Raw genomic sequence first — 18,345 nt, 5'->3', positions numbered from 1 at the left:
AAGATCTAGTCATATTTTTAGAACTGAATTCTGGAATCGTGAAAAACATACAGAAAAAGTACAGTAGAGTACCTTTTTTTAGGTACGTGTCTCAATACTTGATGGTTGTGTATTTTAGTTCTTGCAGACTGCTGTTAGGAGCATTTTAGTTCGCTGCTATAGCACCATTCTGTCAAGAGGTCACAGTAACCAAATTGCCTATTTCCACAATATTTCAAGGGTGTTTGTCATGTTGTTACTTCCCACCAGTGAGTACAAGAAGATGCTGTAGGAAAACAGAAATCAAAAGAACAGCTACTGCTGACCCAAGAGATGGGAGAGGAAGCAGTATAAAATGCCAAAGGCAAGATGCAACATGCAGAGTGAGATGGGATGAGGAGAATCATGGTATGCAGGCTACTGCAGGGAATGTGTTAAAAGAGCTGGGTTAATGTCGTGCAAATAGGTTAGTCAGGGAAGTACCTTTCTACTAAATTAGCTTGGCAAGGAAGTGATGAGAAAAAACTCCCCAACTGGTCCTGCTAATAAGTCTTATCTCTAATCTTGAAGGGCTTAAAACAGTTTACTTTCCATATCTGTGTAAGCTATTTGTGCTAGTAAATCAGAAGTACTCCATATCCTGTTACCTTCAGATCTGCCTCAATAGTCACAAGCTGTGTAATGCCAAAAGACATGTCTCTATCTTAAAAAGAAAGAAAAAAAAAAACCCAGAAGGTCCTTTTGATCTAAATTGAATCTCATTCAAGTCTATATAAACCCTTATGTCTGTGGCACACAACACACTTTTCGTGGCCTCGTTCCATTGCACTCACATCGATGTCCTGTGGTTTCCTTGTCATTTTTTGCAATCAAGTCACATGAAATATATTATTGTCTACTTTGTTCTGATAATCTTGATACCACATTTTCCTGTTGCACAAACATCTTTTTCAGAGTGATTTGATCTGAAAGTTGAAACCCAGCAGAAAGGAAACAAAATGTGAGGGTTTTTAAAACATCCTAATTCACCACACTGAGAGTGTTCTAACTGCTGTGTCCTAAATTGAAGTGTTGGAATCAAAGTGGGTCAAAAGAATGATGTAAGGAACTGAATAATGTTTTCTTGCAGCTCTGACACAATCATTATCCTCCCAAAGATACAGGTTACTTTTATTATAGTTAGAGTACTAAATTTATCCTCCCACTCGAGAAAATTTCTAGTAACTCCATGATGAGTGTCACACAGGCTACCACATTAGACTGGGGGTTTAGGCTTGATCTCAGACTCCTGGCCTACATGTTCTTTTTCGTTCTTCTCTTCCACTTGCATGGAAAGAGGGCCAATGGTTGGCACACTTGTGCTCTATGGCTATCAACAACACAAAAGTAACTGGTTCAAACCATTGGATTCAAGAACTCAAGGCTATTGGGGAGCACAGCTGACAGAGGCAGAAGAGCCACAGTCAGAGGCACTTGCCTGCTTTCAGTTTGCCTGTCCCCAGTATGGAGAGGTTACATAGCCCCCGATCATGGCCACTGCACCATTTTTCACTTCTCCCAGTTAGAGAACGTGACAGGTTGCCACAGCTAAAAAACATCATCCATTATTTGTCCCATGACAGGGGCAGGATGAGTTAAAACAGAAGCAACTCTATCATGCAAGTCTTTTGATGAGTTTCAGCTATTCGCTGGAGATAGCATTGATGTTACCGAAATGGTGACTCAGTTTCTGTGTTTCTTGAGTCACCTGTGCTGAAACTGGCAATGTGTGTGCCAGTAAAACCTATTTCAACTTTGTTTTTTAGTGATCCAAGCATGTTCCCCTCTCGCCCACTCTAAAACTAGATTCAGACTGTCACCTGATAAAATCAAATTGTGAACTTTCCTGAGAAGGGAGCCTAGACCAAGAACTCTCCACATCTCCCTTCATATAAAGCCTTCTATAAATATATAAAGCCATATAAATCAAAGGCAGCACACCTGCTGCAGCAGGGCTGAAGATAAGATCCAGATCCTGCCTCTATACCTCCTGCTCAAAGGCAGAAACCACCTTCTCTATCAATGGGCAAAACAGTACCTGGGCATAGGCGGTGGGTTATATCTTACATCATCTCCCTCCCTGGCATATTAAGTGCAAGATACAGTCCTGCTCCATAAGCAAGAACACACGTGCGGCTGAGTGTGATTTGTTGTGGGCTGGACTCTAGTGAGCTCAAGCTATGCCGCTTCTGTGAGGCAGGCTCTGGGATGGTGTGGGAAGCTGGCACTTTGATCATAAGCTGAGAGTTATGTCTCCTAAGCACCATGTGGTCGTTTTGCCTTGGTGACCTTTACTACAAGTGCACATGTGAGAAGAGAAACTAATTAAAAGTAGTAATAGGGAGACACAGGTATAGTTGAACTAAATCTCCTGCAGCTGTGAGCAGGAGTTCATTCTAGGTCTGGACTGCCCTTAAGCAACCAACTGAATTCCTTCAGACAGCAGCACTGAAATCAGCCTGTAATCACTGCCAGTAACATCTGACAACAGGAGTAGAACTCATTTGCTTCTGATCTGGGATTCATTTTCTCTCACTGCCTTAGAGCTACCTGGTCTTAAACCTTCTAAAGTCTTTCCCTAAGGGAAAGGAAAAAGAAATTAAAATAAGAAGGGAAGGGCCTTCCTTTTAACAAAGGAGGTTAGGTGAGCGTGTTAAGAATCAAGAGAGCCTTGAAAACAGTTATTAACAGATGTAGGACAGTGACATTTTCAAAGCAGATGCAGTTTGTAGAGTGTAGAGAACAAGATGCCAATTAAAAAATTACTGTCACTCTTTTTACCTTCAAGAATTATAAAAAGTCAGTTACAGGGTTAACATGGTTGAAATTGCTACAGCTCTAAACTGAGTAAAGGAAATGGAGAAGAGGGAACCTGAGCTGGGTTAGACCATTGTGAGACAGGTTAATTTTACCTTAGCAATGATGTGCTGTTGCGATAGTAAATAGCAAGTGAAGCTTGTAAGCAAGTAAATAGCAAGTGAAGCAGCTGGAGTGGCATACTAAATTCAGCAGCTGGATAGAGGTCTCAGAAGTGTGTGATCTTTGGACAGGGGTGCTTTCAGGTGACAATATGAGCAATGAGAACTTTTATTCTGTGTTGTAAAGCCTTTGCTGGAGTTTGGTCATAAATCATGACCTCTGGTTTTATAATGCTGTCAGTTAAATCCTTGAATCTCTCACATTCTTGGGAAGAGGATTTAGTGGAAATGCATTGTCCCTACATCTCTGAAGAAACTGCTTTTCAGATCTTCCAAGTGAGGTAAAAAATGGACATAATTTATTCTGCACTGCTATTACTTATACCCCCAGGAATTATTGTTCCACATAAGCAAAGGTAGGACAGGTAGCCTAGGTCGCCTGACATACTGCTGAGCAGAAAACAGATGTCTGGAAAGAAAATCTCTAACAATGCTTAAATGTTTTCCAGAGATAGTAAACTAGCTGTTATTTAAGTAATTCTTCTGAGAGGCTGCTCATGCAATGCTCTCTCTTCACCACAGAGATTCACAAAACATCTATCTGATATGTGTATATGGACATTGTAGAGCAGTGGCATGTAAGAGACTTTCTACATTCTTTATGCTGCCTACTACTTCAGGGAAAAAACAGTGTTTATTCCTTATGTAGGCCTATTTGCATTAAGTTACTGTAAGTTAAGTTGACACCATTAGCAGCAAGATAGGGGCAAAAAAAGGCCATCATAATATTCCTTCTTGGTAAGGTAATAGTCAAGCTAAATCCAGACCATCATAAAGCTTTTTGAATAAGAATAGTTATTGGTTGTGGTGAAAGCTATGAAGATCTTTCCATGTGCAAGAATTACTGCACAACGCGTTCTTCAGTGGAGTCCCGATTTGCCATGATGAATGAGATGTGTGTAGGACATATATCCAACAGTTTGTCTCCAAAAGCTGTATCCTTTATGAGAACGAGCCTAGAGATTGCCAAGCCTTGTGTAATGGTTGGACATTTTGAATAAGGTAGATTGTGTCTTCTTGGAGAAGTGTTTATGTTTGATGTATAGTAAGAAAAATAGCTCTAAAAGATGAAGAAGAATTTACTTAGTTCCTTTTACAAGCAACCTAAACTCTTTAGAAGCAGGGTCAATAGACATGAGGCCCACTATTTGTGAGGAAAAAGTAGCTCAGAAAAAAAGGTTAGAAACTTTCACTTTGGTTTTGAAGTGCGTATCAAAGTCTGAGCTAGAGCCATTTCAACACTTACTCACCCAGATTAGCAAGAAAAAGCCTCTACATATAGATCCCTTGCATATCACCAACTTTTTACTGCTGAGAATGGCATTGGTTACATGGATTTAAAATACCCCCTGTCTTATTGTGCTGAGTCCATCGAGCACTTCCAGAACACCAAAGGCAGCAAACTTTGGAGTTAGCAGATACTTGGCAGACTCACAGTCTTCATGGTCTGAAAGAGACAGCATAAAGTTTCATTAATCATTTTGCTTAGGGTGTGCCAGGCATTTCTGAACCATGGAGGAATAAGTCTTGGCTTTACTATGTTCTATTAACCTGTCTCTATGAGTAGCTCTCATTTCAGTCACTGGGGAGTTTTCAATGTTGATTCTGGTATTTTCTCCTTTGAGGAGAAGGCCTTAATTGCTACAGCTGATGGCTGAGTACCAGATGTGGTATAGTATATCAGGCTGATATACTATTTGCTTAGTCAAAAAATAGTAATTAAAGGTGTGGAAAAATTGTAGCATTGGGATGATTCACCCTACCCATCTCCCAAGCTGTTTCTCCCTCTCGCTGTTTTTTTTCAAGCCTTTAGTTACCTGCGCTTTTTTATGTGCTTGCACATCTTTTTCTGAATGCCAATTGGTGACTTGTCAAAGTTATTTTAAAGAACCAAGGGCTTTTCTAAGACTATGGCCACTATATTTTCCAAGGAGAAGAAGAATAGAGTTATTCTCCACCAGGTGCAGAACTGGGCAAGAAATTCTAAGAAAGCCACATTTCTCTTCACCCTCATGACATCTGCTTTTTGGCAGGCTCAACTTGAAGAAGAGGTTGCTACCAGCCCACCTTGATTTACGTCCAGTTGATTTTTTTCCCAAAGCTAAGTGACGGTCAACCTGCAGAATAAAGCCCTGCACTGAAACTAAAAGGCTTGGAGACAGAATCATTTGACTCCACTGCCACATAACCCATTCTTTGTTGCATTGTGAGTAGTCTCTGAAGAGAAATTTGACAGGCCTGTTTTCAGTTGCCTTATCAAAGGTTGCAGTCTACCATTAATCCTGGGTTGTCTCATAAAGAACTGTGCCCTTCGTCTTTAGGTTTGTACACTATCAGTTTTTAACTCAAGGTATTTTGGGCCAAGTATATGACAGATTGATTCCTGTGATGTATCTATTTGCAGAAGCACTTTCATTTTCACCACTTTCACACACAGAGTCCGTCAAATCATCTGCAATAATTGAGCTTATTTTGTGGCTGGGAAACGATCATCATTAATGGCAGTTGTCCAGCCTGCTGCAAAACTAGTGAGAGAATACTTGTAAAGTAATTCCTTAGACAAAGGTTGCCAGCTACTGGAACATCACACAGTATTCTTAAGTAATACTTAGCATTATCCATCCCCATTTTTATAAAGTAACTTTTACCATGGGCCCTAGGTGCAGTGACTACGATAGCAGAACTATACTTCCATTTTCAATCAGTGAAGGGGTTAGATCACCCTTTAGGTGATAAACCCTCTTGTCAAACCATTTTCTTAGTCTGCTTATGGGCTTGTATTTCTCACTTTAGTTTTCCTCAGAGTTGAGTTTCTCACAAAAAGCAGCGGTTACCTCTTTCTTTCAAGGTTTCTTCTCCTGAGGACCAAGATGTACGCCAGAACGAACAGCTTATAAGGATATAAACTGCCCAAATCAGGGCATTTTCCTGAATAGCACAGTGTAGAGTAATCCCCACCATACTTATATAGGCCTTTTCTCAACAACTTCTACCCATCTTTTTCCATCTTGCCCAAAAATACTCTAAGGAATTGGTCTGTCAGGAGCTCATCTGTGAGTTCTCTTGCATTATCACTCTGGGAAGGGTTTTGTTCTCTTTGACACCTTAGATATGATCAAATCTGTGTCACAATTGAGGCAGAAATTTTGCAACTAGTCTGTTAAATTACATCATTCTAAATTAGAAGTACTATCATCTTTCACAATGCTGAATTTGGGAAGGATTTTATTGGCCAAATTTACTGCATAGAAAAATTTTAAACAGTTTTGACTGTTTTTTGTTCAGTGGACTTCACCATTTTCTGGTGCTTACATTAATGTATTCCTTCTGTCTGGTTGAACTTACTAACATACTCCCTTTCTTTTGCAAAAGTTGTATACTGTGTGAGAAGTCTCAAAGTCTCTTGTTTCTGCCTGAGATGGAGGGTTTTTTCCATAATGAGAAAGAGGAAGTTACATTTCCTTTCAAAATAACAAATCTTGAAGATTTTTATCTATCCTATAACCTTTGCTCTGATTCCCCAGGAGGGCCATTTCCTCACTGTTTTCTGATGCCTTCTTTTGTATATGTGCTAGAGAGAGAATGTAAGTTTGTTACCTACTCTGACAAATGACATGAGGGATAAAAGCCTTCTCAGAAGACATGTTTAAACTTTAGCGACTCCAGATTAATTTAAGAGAGTGTCAAAATTACGATGATGGATTCTAGGGTGTCCAGGAAGGAGAGTATAGTCTGATGAACTCAAAATCAAGGATTTATTTGTTGGGTTTAACTTTGTAATAAAAGCACATGCATTTACTGTTTCCCCACAAAAGAATATCCCTAGAGGCCAGAGGCCACAGTAATTGAGCTTTCTTTGAAAAAGCCACAGGCTTCCTGTCAAATTCTGTCATTCACAAATGATCCAAACAGTATGCTTTAGAGATATAGAGATACGTAGAAATAATCTATGCCTTTTTCTGGTTAGAAGAAAATTCTATTCTTCTCATTAGCAAGCATCTCTCTGTTTTGCAGTAGCAGGTGACAAAATGTGGAGGGAAAAAAAAAAAACCCCTGTTAAATTTGAAGGCTATGAATGTCTATATAGACCGATTCTGTATAGATATCTATGATTCCAAATAGCAACTGTATCACCATCTAAAAGCAACATCCCTCCTTTACCTCTGTCCTGCACTGCATGACAATTCTCATCTCTTTATGTGAGGTGTACAACAGCCACTGATTGATGGGGTTGAATATATTTGTCCATCTGTGATAACTGCCATGGGGAAAGTGCTATGTTTCAAGTACTTAAAAATATAAATCTGTACCTAGCTGTGCAGAGACACACTAAGCCTATGTGCTAGTAAGGCTCTGAATACTGTTTCTCTATTCTGAATCTTTTACAACAGAGTATTTCTTTGTCACTGATGTGATCTCTTTCCTGTTGAGGAATCAGGCCCACTTCAAAATACCAACATCCTGCTGCCAGCAATGAAGAATCGTGTTCTGCAGATCACACGTTTTAACCCTGTTGTTCTGACACCGTTCTAGAAGCTCTGCTTTTTCCTAGGCTTTTCTGGGCTTTCAATACCTCCCTTGGTAAAGGAACAATGTAATTAAGTTTCTTCATAATTGCAAAAAAACTCTGGCAATAAGCTCTAGAGCCTTCAAATCTCGTGTCCTAGGGGGTTTTGTCATTTTTCACAGGCAAAGAATTCGATCTATGAAGCAAAGGCCTAGATGCACATTTATGCACAGCAAATCACTCTCCTCAGCCCAGACTGCTCAAGTCTACATTCTCTTTCCCCTCATGAAACTGAAATAACCCTGCTAACTCTTAGAATGAGGACCTTTTACCAAAAACTGGTAGACATTCTTCATCCTCAAATTAGTAATGGTCTTCCTATTCTGGAATTATTGAAAAGAAAAAGAAACAAGGTATTTGTCTCCCTATGTCTGCATGCCTCCGCCCACTTGCACTTGGAATTGTAAACAATGTAATTTTCTGACTTTTCCAAGTCTTTTATTTGGAGAACAGACCAGAAATCATTGTTTATATATCTTTCAGAACAGACTGATTATAATGTATGCATGCATATGTGTGTACATACAATAATAATTATATGCTATATATTTAGTAGTCATCTACATATAAGACATCGATGATAAATATTTCCTTATCAGCTATAACTCTAGTACATGAGTGGCATCTATACTGAAGCTTTCAACCATCCTTCAACCCAATTCTCAGAAGCAAAAAACCACATATGCATTTAAGCAGTTTTTGGAACAGCAATATACAACTAGGACATCTCAAAGGCCACTCTATGCTGTCTGCATCCTTCTCACCTAGAGAAAAGCAGATAGCAGCAATCGTGGCTATGGCTGCAGAATATTTGATGTGATTCACTAGCTTTGGTCACTAAGGGAATATTTCTCATCTGAGTAGCATGCTAAAGATCCACATACACCAGGATGAAAACACTTTTGAACTACTACATGTTAAAAAACAAATAGGATTTCTATTTCATTGAGATAAATCACCTCAATATTGACATGAACGGGGTTTTTTAATTATTTTTTCTGTTATTTTTTTACCATATTATCCCAATTCCTCCTGATTTATCAGTCTTGTAACTGTGCACCATCACTTCTTCAGTCAACATGAGACACGGAGATGGTTGCAAAACACAAATTATTCACTGTTATCCTAAATCCACCAGACATGTCTTTTTATCACAGAATCACAGAATCTTAAGGATTGGAAGGGATCTTGAAAGATCATCTAGTTCAATGCCCTGCCAGAGCAGGACCTCCTTGAGAAGGTCATACAGGAACTCAATGAGAAGTTACAGGGCATAGAGTCAGTAATCCCTTGCCCCCACTTCCCACTGCTCAGATTTTTTTCCACAGGGGTAGTTGGTCCTGAATGGGAGGACACCCCTGCCCTGAGGGACTCCTGCTTTCACTGACTGTATCCATGGACAGCACCCACAGATGGAAAACCTGTACTTTGAGAGTCAGGGAAAGAGCTAGAGCAGAGTAATCCAACACATACAAGCCTTAATATAATTCCAAGAGACCCAAATATAACTTGGGCTCGAGAATATATTAGGGTGCTCTGAACACATCTGTCATTGTAGAGGAAAGGGTCTTTGCCATAGAGCTGTTTGTCTTACGAGTAATTTTTTACGATGGGGACCTTGCCATAACAGCTGTGCCGCCACTGTTTCAATGATCAGATATATCTCAGGAGGCAGGGTGCAGTGATATCTTAGTAAACTTTCAGATCAACTTCACACTAGGATTAGGAGTTTCCATGAGCTGGAATAGGAGAGGAGTAGCAAGCCCATGGAGCGCAGCAGCTCTGGGCAGATCTCGTTCCTCTACTTGCTGTGCTGTGTTAGCCAAATTTGAGAGCTTGATTCCTACTTTGCCTTCTGTTTGCTCCCATTATCCACAGGAGTCACAGAAGTCCTTAATCATGCAGCTTGAATTCTTACTAGGGAATTCCTTCTCATCAGCAGCTGACAGTACCGGGAGAGTACTGGGCTGTGAAACTGGAAAGAAGTTACTATGGTTCCCAAAAGAAGCTCACAGGCTCATTGTTGATTGTGACTAGGAAGCAACTTTTTAGTTCTGCACAGTACCCTTATTGTTTGCATCTAAAGTAAATGGACTGCAGTTACCCTTGATACACCCTTCACAGTTTGTACTTTGTGTTAAACAGATTTTGACATAAGGTTGTTTGTAGTCAAAAGGTGAAGGTCAAGATCAAAGTCAAGGAGTGCTCTACCAGCTCACGCGGAATGAGGGCACACTCACTCTGTCTTCACACTATATACAGAGGCAGCAGCTGAGCTGACACCTCCAAGGCTGCTCCCTCCCAGTCAAGTGAGCATTGATCACTTATAGCTGAGTGAGCTAAGAGCAAATGAAGAAGGCTTTTATGATATTATTCTGTTTACACTATGTGTACCGGAAAACCTGAAAGGAGAGATCAGGGCTTTGCTGTACCTAACTTGGCATAAAGCTTACTTACTCAACTGAGGAACCTCCAAATTAAAGTCAGAAGACAAATATGAAGGAGCAGGAGGGGAAGAATGAAACACAACTGTAGAGAGGTGAAAATTATTTGTGAGAAGTATTGTTTAGCTTCTCCAATGGTTCTTTTGGAAAAAATAAGGATATATATGTATCTATTTGGCAACGTGACAGGCTTATAAAAAAGTGTGTATCAGTGCTATACTCCTCAGAAACACTTCTGCATATTTGATTGATTAATTTATTTGATCATCAAAGTCTTAGTGTGCTTAGATAAAATACAACTTTCAAAAAGAGATGTAGTTTGTAGGGTTTCAGTTCCTAGAAGCTGTGTGGTTAATAATTCATTTCAACACTACTTATTTTATCTTGGTAATATTGAAATTAATATTCTCAAAATACAACCAGTCTTGATAAAACATTCTGACCTTGTTGCTTCCCTGAGGATGAGCCTTGCTGAAGTCGCTGATTTTGATGCCAGGCTGTCATGAGATGCTGTCTGGGTTTGTTCAGAAGGCAGACTCCTGGTAGCAGCATACACTTGCTTTGAATACAAGCAGGGAGAGAAAGCCATCTTCTAGCAGATCTACTTACTCTATGCATTTAAAGTTGTATATGCACAGTTTCATTATGAGACTATTTCATTTATTTCTTGTTGCTAGTAGCCCTGCAGAGAAGTGGCACACTGAGAAGTGCTTTTTGGCTCTCCTCACCTGCTGAACTTACCAACAAGGACTTGATTCTCTATTTGTGAACTCATAATGCTATTATTTTTATTTACTGTTATTTATGAGCACCATTATTTCTGACATTACTGTAATGCTGCAGAAAGATCCTAAACATTGGTCTGTATATGTTCAGCGGACTCTCCTAGAGTTGTGAGTGGGTGCAGGTATCAGCAGTTCTGTGCTGTTGGCCCAGATCCATGTGTTCAGAATCAGCAACCAGTGGCCTTTCATGCTCTTTACATTGTTTTCCAACCATTTTGATGTACCAAAGGAAACAATGTGTTAGAAGCCTGTGTTGGGAAAAGGGCTATCATCAGAGACAGCTTTCTGCCACTTTCAACCCTCTGGGAATTCTTCAAAAAGATCACAACAGCTGTTTCAGGCTGTTTACTGTGCTGAAGACTCTTGCAGAGGCAGAGAAGGTTTGTGAAGAAAGCTAGTCCTGATTGTCCAACCTTTACACGGGACTCCAAAGAGCTGCCTGGAAGGGAAGCTCCCAGGGAAACTCTGAAGATGAGAGGAGACTTCAGTGAGAGCTTTACAGTAGCGCTGGAAATGGCCTGCAGAGTTGTTAGCAGTGACCACCTAGGAACCAGAAAAAAATCCAGCTTGTCTCTCATTTCATTTGTATTCATTTTACATAAGTTGCTCTGTAAATAAAGGAATTTAATTTGGCTCACATCTTTAAGCAAACTTTATGAAACCTGCAGAACTTCATTGAATGTTTGACTACAGTGCAAGTACATAATGAAAGGATTCTGAAATTTGCATTATTTTGATATCAAATCAAAAGTAGCCAGATGTGGCAAAAATATCCAGATTATCTTCCTTATGAGGAAAGGCTGCAGGAACTGGGGCTGTTTAGTCTAGAGAAGAGAAGACTATGGGGGGATGTCATTAATATTTATAAGTTTATAAATTGTGGATGTCAGGAGGTTGGGCCATCCCTTTTTTCTGTTGTATCTAGCAACAGAACAAGGGGTAATGAGATGAAACTGGAACACAAACAGTTCCATTTAAACATAAGAAAAGATTATTTCACTCTTCAGGCGACGGAGCCCTGGCACAGGCTGCCCATGGAGGGTGTGGAGTCTCCCTCCTTGGAAGTCTTCAAGACCCACCTGGACATGTGTCTATTTGATCTGATCTAAGTGAACCTGTTTCTGCAGGGGAGTTGGACCAGATGATCTCTAAAGGTCCCTTCCAACCCCTACCATTCTGTGATTCTGATTAACTGTATTTTAGGCAAGTGTGACCTGAATTTCAACCTTGGCTAATAAAGCCCAGATCATTTGACTTTGCATAGTTTGGAGTTTCACTAAAGTTTGTTGATACAGTTTACACTGTGGGAAATAAAGTCGTGCTGCAAAGCATTATTTGAATAGTTTTTCAAAAAGAACAAGTTTTACCTCTCTTTATCTGTTTAGGCTATTATCATTTTCTTTTCCCTTCCTCCTTCCAAGGACCTAGTTCAGTTGACAGCAATTGGGCAAATCTTCCCAAAAGTGCAGACAAGGGATCGCACTCATCCAGGTTGCAGAGCAGCTGTCATCTCTTCCACTCTGTTTCCTGTATGAGCAGTGCTACATGCAGAGCCCTACCTCCTCTTCCTTCTCTCCAGAACTGCAGAAGATAGACCATGAGCAGAGAGAGTCCATCGGGGAAGGAAATTAGGCAGCTGTATCATATGGTCTTAAGTGGGAATTCTGTAACCCAAAGAAGTGAGGTAGGAGAAGGGGAAAAGTGTAAGACTTCTTCCTCTTTCAGAGGCCTGAAATTTCAAGGCTTCTTCTGCTAGCCAGAACCCCCTAACTCCAGTGTCCCATTCCTGTTTCCCTCATTGCACTAAAACTACACTGTCACTTGAATTTTGCCTGTATGTTTGAGGGCCTATAACTGCTTTAAACATGCTTGATAGTTTCCTTACAGCAGTATTAGTCTGTAACACAGGAAACACTGGTGATGTGTGAGGTATCAGGCAATGATGTATAAAATCATTGCAAAAGCCCTTCCAAACTTCTAAACTCTCATAGGTATTAATTTCCTTGCTCTTGGCAGATATGGATCACTATCTGCCTGCAGGCACAGAAACTAGCCAGCATCCAGATGCAAAATTCCTAATAAAGGTGATTTGTAATTGTGTCAGTAGCATCTGGCTTAGGCCAATGTGCTGTATTTTACTGAGCACCCTCCTGGCTACCGAGCAGCCCCTCCCTGGAAGGGTGGTCTAAACATCCTGTAAGGGGATGAAGATTCACTGAGGGAAAGGCAGAGTGTGGGAGAGAGAAATCTTTGTAGCCTACTAGTCACTGGAAGTTGCCTGAGGAGGAACAAGCCATAGTTTTGATTCAAATTCTATTTTGGTACTTTATCCCTGAATTTTTCACATGAAGTTTATTAGCAGCAAACTACTCCATGCCTACTCCAGCTCTGTGACCTGCTGCAGTGAATCCCCTGCTGAAGCGCTGATCTAGACCCTTGGAATATGACACCATAGTACTTAAGTCAGCTATGGCATCTGCTGCCCAAGCCAAACAGCTATACATTGGGTTGGAGAAGGCTGTGTGTTTCAGTTTCTCAACATTTCGGTAGATCTCAGATCACACAGGATACCAACAACCTATTGGAGAATAAGCCATGTTTCAGGTACATGGCTCACTTAAAAAAAATTCCTTTCTGACCTTAAATGTGTTCATCCTGTGACAACACTTGTGAATTCAGCCACTGGAGCGTGGCTTCAGGAAGCTTGCACTTCTCTGCTAACAGGTTCTTGGAGCAAGATTTCTGAAAATCTCAAGGTGCTGCAGTCCCAGGCAGGTCCTTTGTGGATTGTTTAGAAACACTGAAATGCGTGAAAAACTATCCTTGTTGGTCTTGCTTTAGACTGATATTCTTGTCTGCATTTGCCAGCACCACAGAAAGCAGAGAAAGTGTAGCATAAAAACAACTCAGAAGTTGTTCATATTGGTCATGTGCTGTGATGCTCTAGTTAGCTATCAAAGAAATCTGACTGAATGTCTACAATAAAAAAATACACTGCAAACATTTTATTCCACTAGCTTAGCTGTACCAATGTTTCTCTGCATATTTTCTTCACAACTGTTGTTTTTATTGGTGTATCTAACTGAGCAGTGCTTTTTCACGGAAAGGGAAATGGGTCACCATTACCGGAACACAGCTCAGGTCTCTGAAAGACGTTTCAGCTAGTTGTAATTACAGAAGGAAAGGTGTGGTCCGTGTGCTGAAGATGTTTGGGGTCACTTGGAGACTTGTTTTTGAATTGGTAACTGCACTTAGTGATAGGAGTTTTCCTAGAACATATAGAGACTTCTTTTCTCACCAAAGAAAATCTAAGCTTTCACCATCTTCATTGAAGAGGATATTTCATTTACTCAAATTTTCAGTGGAAGTTATGAATCATGAGCCACTGTTAAACATGAGTGGCCATTTTCTTTAGTACATCTATGTTTTCCAGTAAAGAGCATGCTTTTTTAGTTTTAATCTGTAAATGGAAGGATTGCCAACACACTTAGCAGGCAAGACAGGGCTTTTTCCTCTGGGTCAGATTCCTGATGAAGTTTCTCTTAGCTTTTGAAGCTGACTAGACAAATGTTGTGGTAGGCAATGCTTCATACCTCTTTGCATTGGCTGTGTGAAAAAAGAAACAAGGAGATGTTGAAAAGGTGAAGAGATGCTCAGCAGCAGCTCTTTCACTCCCTTGATATGGCTCCTTGGCCAGACCAGCTGCTGTGAACTGCAGAGGGTGCCCCTGTCAAGGGCTGGTCAGCTCCTTCACAGAAGGAAAAACCATGGGAAACAACTAGTTAGGGAGGGTAGTGTCTCCATCAGACAAGGATGAAGCTCCAAACTAAGGAATGTTCCCTTGAACATATATTGTGCTTGAAAGAGATCCTTAGTCACTGGCTGCAGGTTTTAGTCAGTCCCTTGAGTAAAAAAGATGGCTTTTTGGAAGCAATGATATTTTTGCTCTGGCAATATGCCTTAAGAGTGGCTTATTTTACTCTGCTGTAGTCCATAGAAGTTACTTGTCTGCTAAGGTTTTATCAGGCAAGTTGGTAGATGCCAGGTATTTGTCTAGAAGCTACCAGTCCTCACAGGCAATGTCTGCAATTTTTAACTTTTATTGCAAATGAAGACTGTGTTTCAGTTTTGAGGTATTGCAATTCACCAAATCCTAAATCCTTTAACTCAGTTTATCTTGCTTATGCTCCTGGAACCCACACATCCCTCTGAGATAACCATGGTGATCTCTTTCATTTCTGTTTCTTGACCACCGTAAAACTATGCATCTCCCTTGGGCTTCCCCTTTCTACACAGATGAGGTGCTGATGCCCTACAACACTTCCCACACTGCAGCAGGGAAAGTCCTGGCTGGGCCTCTGAAGCACAGGCCTTAGAAGAAGCCAAGGCATGGAACCAGGGACATTTCCATGGACCTGTGGTTGTGACTGAACAGCAGGGACATAGCTAGGAAAAGGGATGGAAATACAATTATTCTGGCTTTCAAGAATATAAGAGCTAGTAAGTGCTGCTTAGGTTTATGTCAGTCGCATGAGAGCAGCAGCACTAAACTGCAGCACTTACGCTCATGAGATTCTCTTGGCCCTTTGTGTCATGGTCACAGTCCTGCCCAGCTGTGTGTTAGTCCCATGCCAGTCCAATCAACAGGAGGATCTATATATAGGTGAATCAACATAGACACTTCTGGTACTCAACCAGGTGCTTACTGCAATGTCCCCTGTTTCACTCAGACCAAAAAAGTTTTAATGAGCAAATCCTGTCAGGTATTTTTTTTGTCTTACAAAGGGAAAATTATTTGATTGGATAGACAAACATGAATACCTTACATTTTTTGGAGGAAAGAAGCCAGCAAAAGGTCTGAGAATCCCAGTTTTGAGCTTCTTCCTGAAAAATTTGCCCTCAATAACCTGAAAAGCCTATGCAGAGTTCTCATACTTCACAGATTACATTCAGTTTAAGTGCCATTCTGGGGAGACAGTAAGCTCTCTCCTACTCTTTTCAGCTGCTGCCAACATAATTTCCACTTTTCTCAGTGTTTCAGACGTTTTTTCAGAAGGGCAGCAAATGAGCCTTCCTTCTCAGCAGTGGGAAAGGGAATACCTCCTTGCAAGTGTTTGCACAATCCAAACATTAAATCCTGGCTTCAATTCTGAGAGGCAGCAAGAAATTATATAAACTGCAGTGAAACTTGCTCCTGCACCACACTGTGACAGAGGATGAAATATCATTGATGATGGATTTACTAAAAACCAGGAGGACTGAAGCAAGATTTAATATGTGGAAGATGTTTGGTATCTCGGAGTTGTTAATGTTTGCAGTTTTTAAAAATGATTATGCTTGATGTATGCAGCAGCTAAATCTTTCTTGTTGATAATCAGAGCTGATTTATCTCTTTAAAAATTGATCTCAAGCCATACAAGATCTTATGACTCCCAGGAGGAATTAAATAGCTCAGACATACTCATTTAGAAGAAGTTCACTCCCTGACCTCTTCTTCATATCTCCAGTTCATACCTGTCCAGTTCATTTTGCCAGAAAAGCTGTTTAATCCTTTCGATTCTTCCCTCTTCTCCAAACAACCCCCCATACCAAGTTGAACCCATGATCATAGAACATAAACACAAAGCTCAAAATTTCATCTCTCAAGGAAATGGGAAATGTTTAAGACAGTGAGTAGAGTGCTATAGCAATGATGGACCAGACAACTCAAGGGACTTGGTATATGGACTGTCTCATTGCAGTTAAAATCAAGCCAAAGGCAAAGGCTTAAATCCAGCTCTCCAGTTAACCGTAAACCTTGTATGGGCAGAAGTCTCCAGTTAACCAATTGAATTTATTTTTAACAACATAATTTCAGTGACCTATATTTTTTCAATTTTAATTATTGCTGTGTTGTTCTGCATAAAACTTACAGATTGACCTGCAAAGGGGCCTCTCCATGTTGCCGCCACCAGCAACACCACCAGGCCGCCTGCACGGATTACTCAGCCCCCCCGCTGAGGGGACAAGGATCACCACACACTCAGCATTGATGATACTTTATCCCAACCCCTTGTTTACACCATGTGCTTTTATCTGCTACCACCAGCACCTCCTCTCACTCCACCCCGTGCTCACCTCTTCTGTACCTTCCACCTCTCACGTTACAACCCGAGATCTTCCGGACGCCTACCACATCTCCACAGTGTGAAACACTTTATGAAGAACAGCGTATGATATCTTCAGTACAGATCCTCATTTCGTTTGCTTCACTCTAGTTAGAGAGCCTGTTTTCCCCAGCCTTAAATAAACTTTGTAAAAGTAAGTCTGAAAGAAGTATGATAGAATTTAATACTACTTGAACTTTGAAGTTAACAAAATACCTGTACTAAGGGAAAATGACCTACACGTTTCATAGTGTCATTTCATTCCCAGTGCTATATGTTAGGTATGAAATTGCAATCTTTAATCATTGAACTCCAAGAGCATTCAGGCTGGGAAGATAAGCTTGCAAAATACATACTGAGATCTGGATTTCAAACCAAGATATGAAGGTGTTCAAATTTTATATTCTTGTCATTTATCCTTTCTTAAATTTTGGAATAGCTCTTCACATTAGATCATACTATCTGCTCAGCAAGATTAAATTTGCCAAAATTGTATATTTTTATTTCAGGTCTCAACCTGCAAGGAGATAATGAATAGTTCTTTGCCATACATACTTGTTTGGTTTACTGACTTACTGACTGTGTATACTTTGTACTGGTACAGACTGGAAAGATCTAAATGGCATTACCAAGTGTAAATACATTGTCGTGGTTTGACATGACAGCCTTTTCAGATAACGGGGAAGGGGCTGTAAAGATGACTTCTGTAACTAGTTGCTCGAAACTCTCCCGAGATCTGAGCCAGATCCATTTCTGGGGCTGAGCCAATTAGACGCCTCCACGATCACTTTTAAGAAGAATCCGGAAGAGGAGGCTTCTTCCTCCTTCTTCTTCCTATTTCTTCCTTCTTCTGTCCCTTCTTCTTCTGGCTGGTGGTGGTGCAAGGAGTAGGAATGGTGAGAGAAACAACCATGTGGACTCCAGGGTCAGTGAGGAAAGAGAGGAGGAGGTGTGCTGGAGCAGAGACTCCCCTGCATTCTATGGAGAGACCTGGTGAAGCTGAGATTATTTTCATTTCTTTAAAGACCCTGCATCAGTGGTAGAGACTCATTTTGATAATGACTCCGTATCAGGGGCAGAGACTCATGTTGCTAAAGCTGACCCTGGGCCAGAGGCAGCGACTCACTTCATTAAAGGGTCTGTGCCAGGGACAGTGACTATGGCCAGAGAAGGCTGTGTCCCATGGGAGGGACCCAATCACTTCACTACAGACCCCGAGCCAGGGGCACTGATTTTCTTCTCTAAAACTATGGCTGGAAAAGGCCAAGTCCCGAGGGAGGGACCCTTTATAACTATGACCAGAGCAGGCCGTGTCCCAAGGAAGAGACCCAATATTCACAGAAGCTGTAACTGTGGGGAGAAATCCACGACAAAGCAGCTCATTAAACTTATGCCCAGAAGAAGCTG

The sequence above is a fragment of the Colius striatus genome, chromosome 11, assembly GCF_028858725.1.
Source record: "Colius striatus isolate bColStr4 chromosome 11, bColStr4.1.hap1, whole genome shotgun sequence".
NCBI classification, from domain to species: Eukaryota; Metazoa; Chordata; class Aves; order Coliiformes; family Coliidae; genus Colius; species Colius striatus.
The sequence above is the reverse complement of the archived record's forward strand: the minus strand, read 5'-3'. Positions refer to the sequence as shown.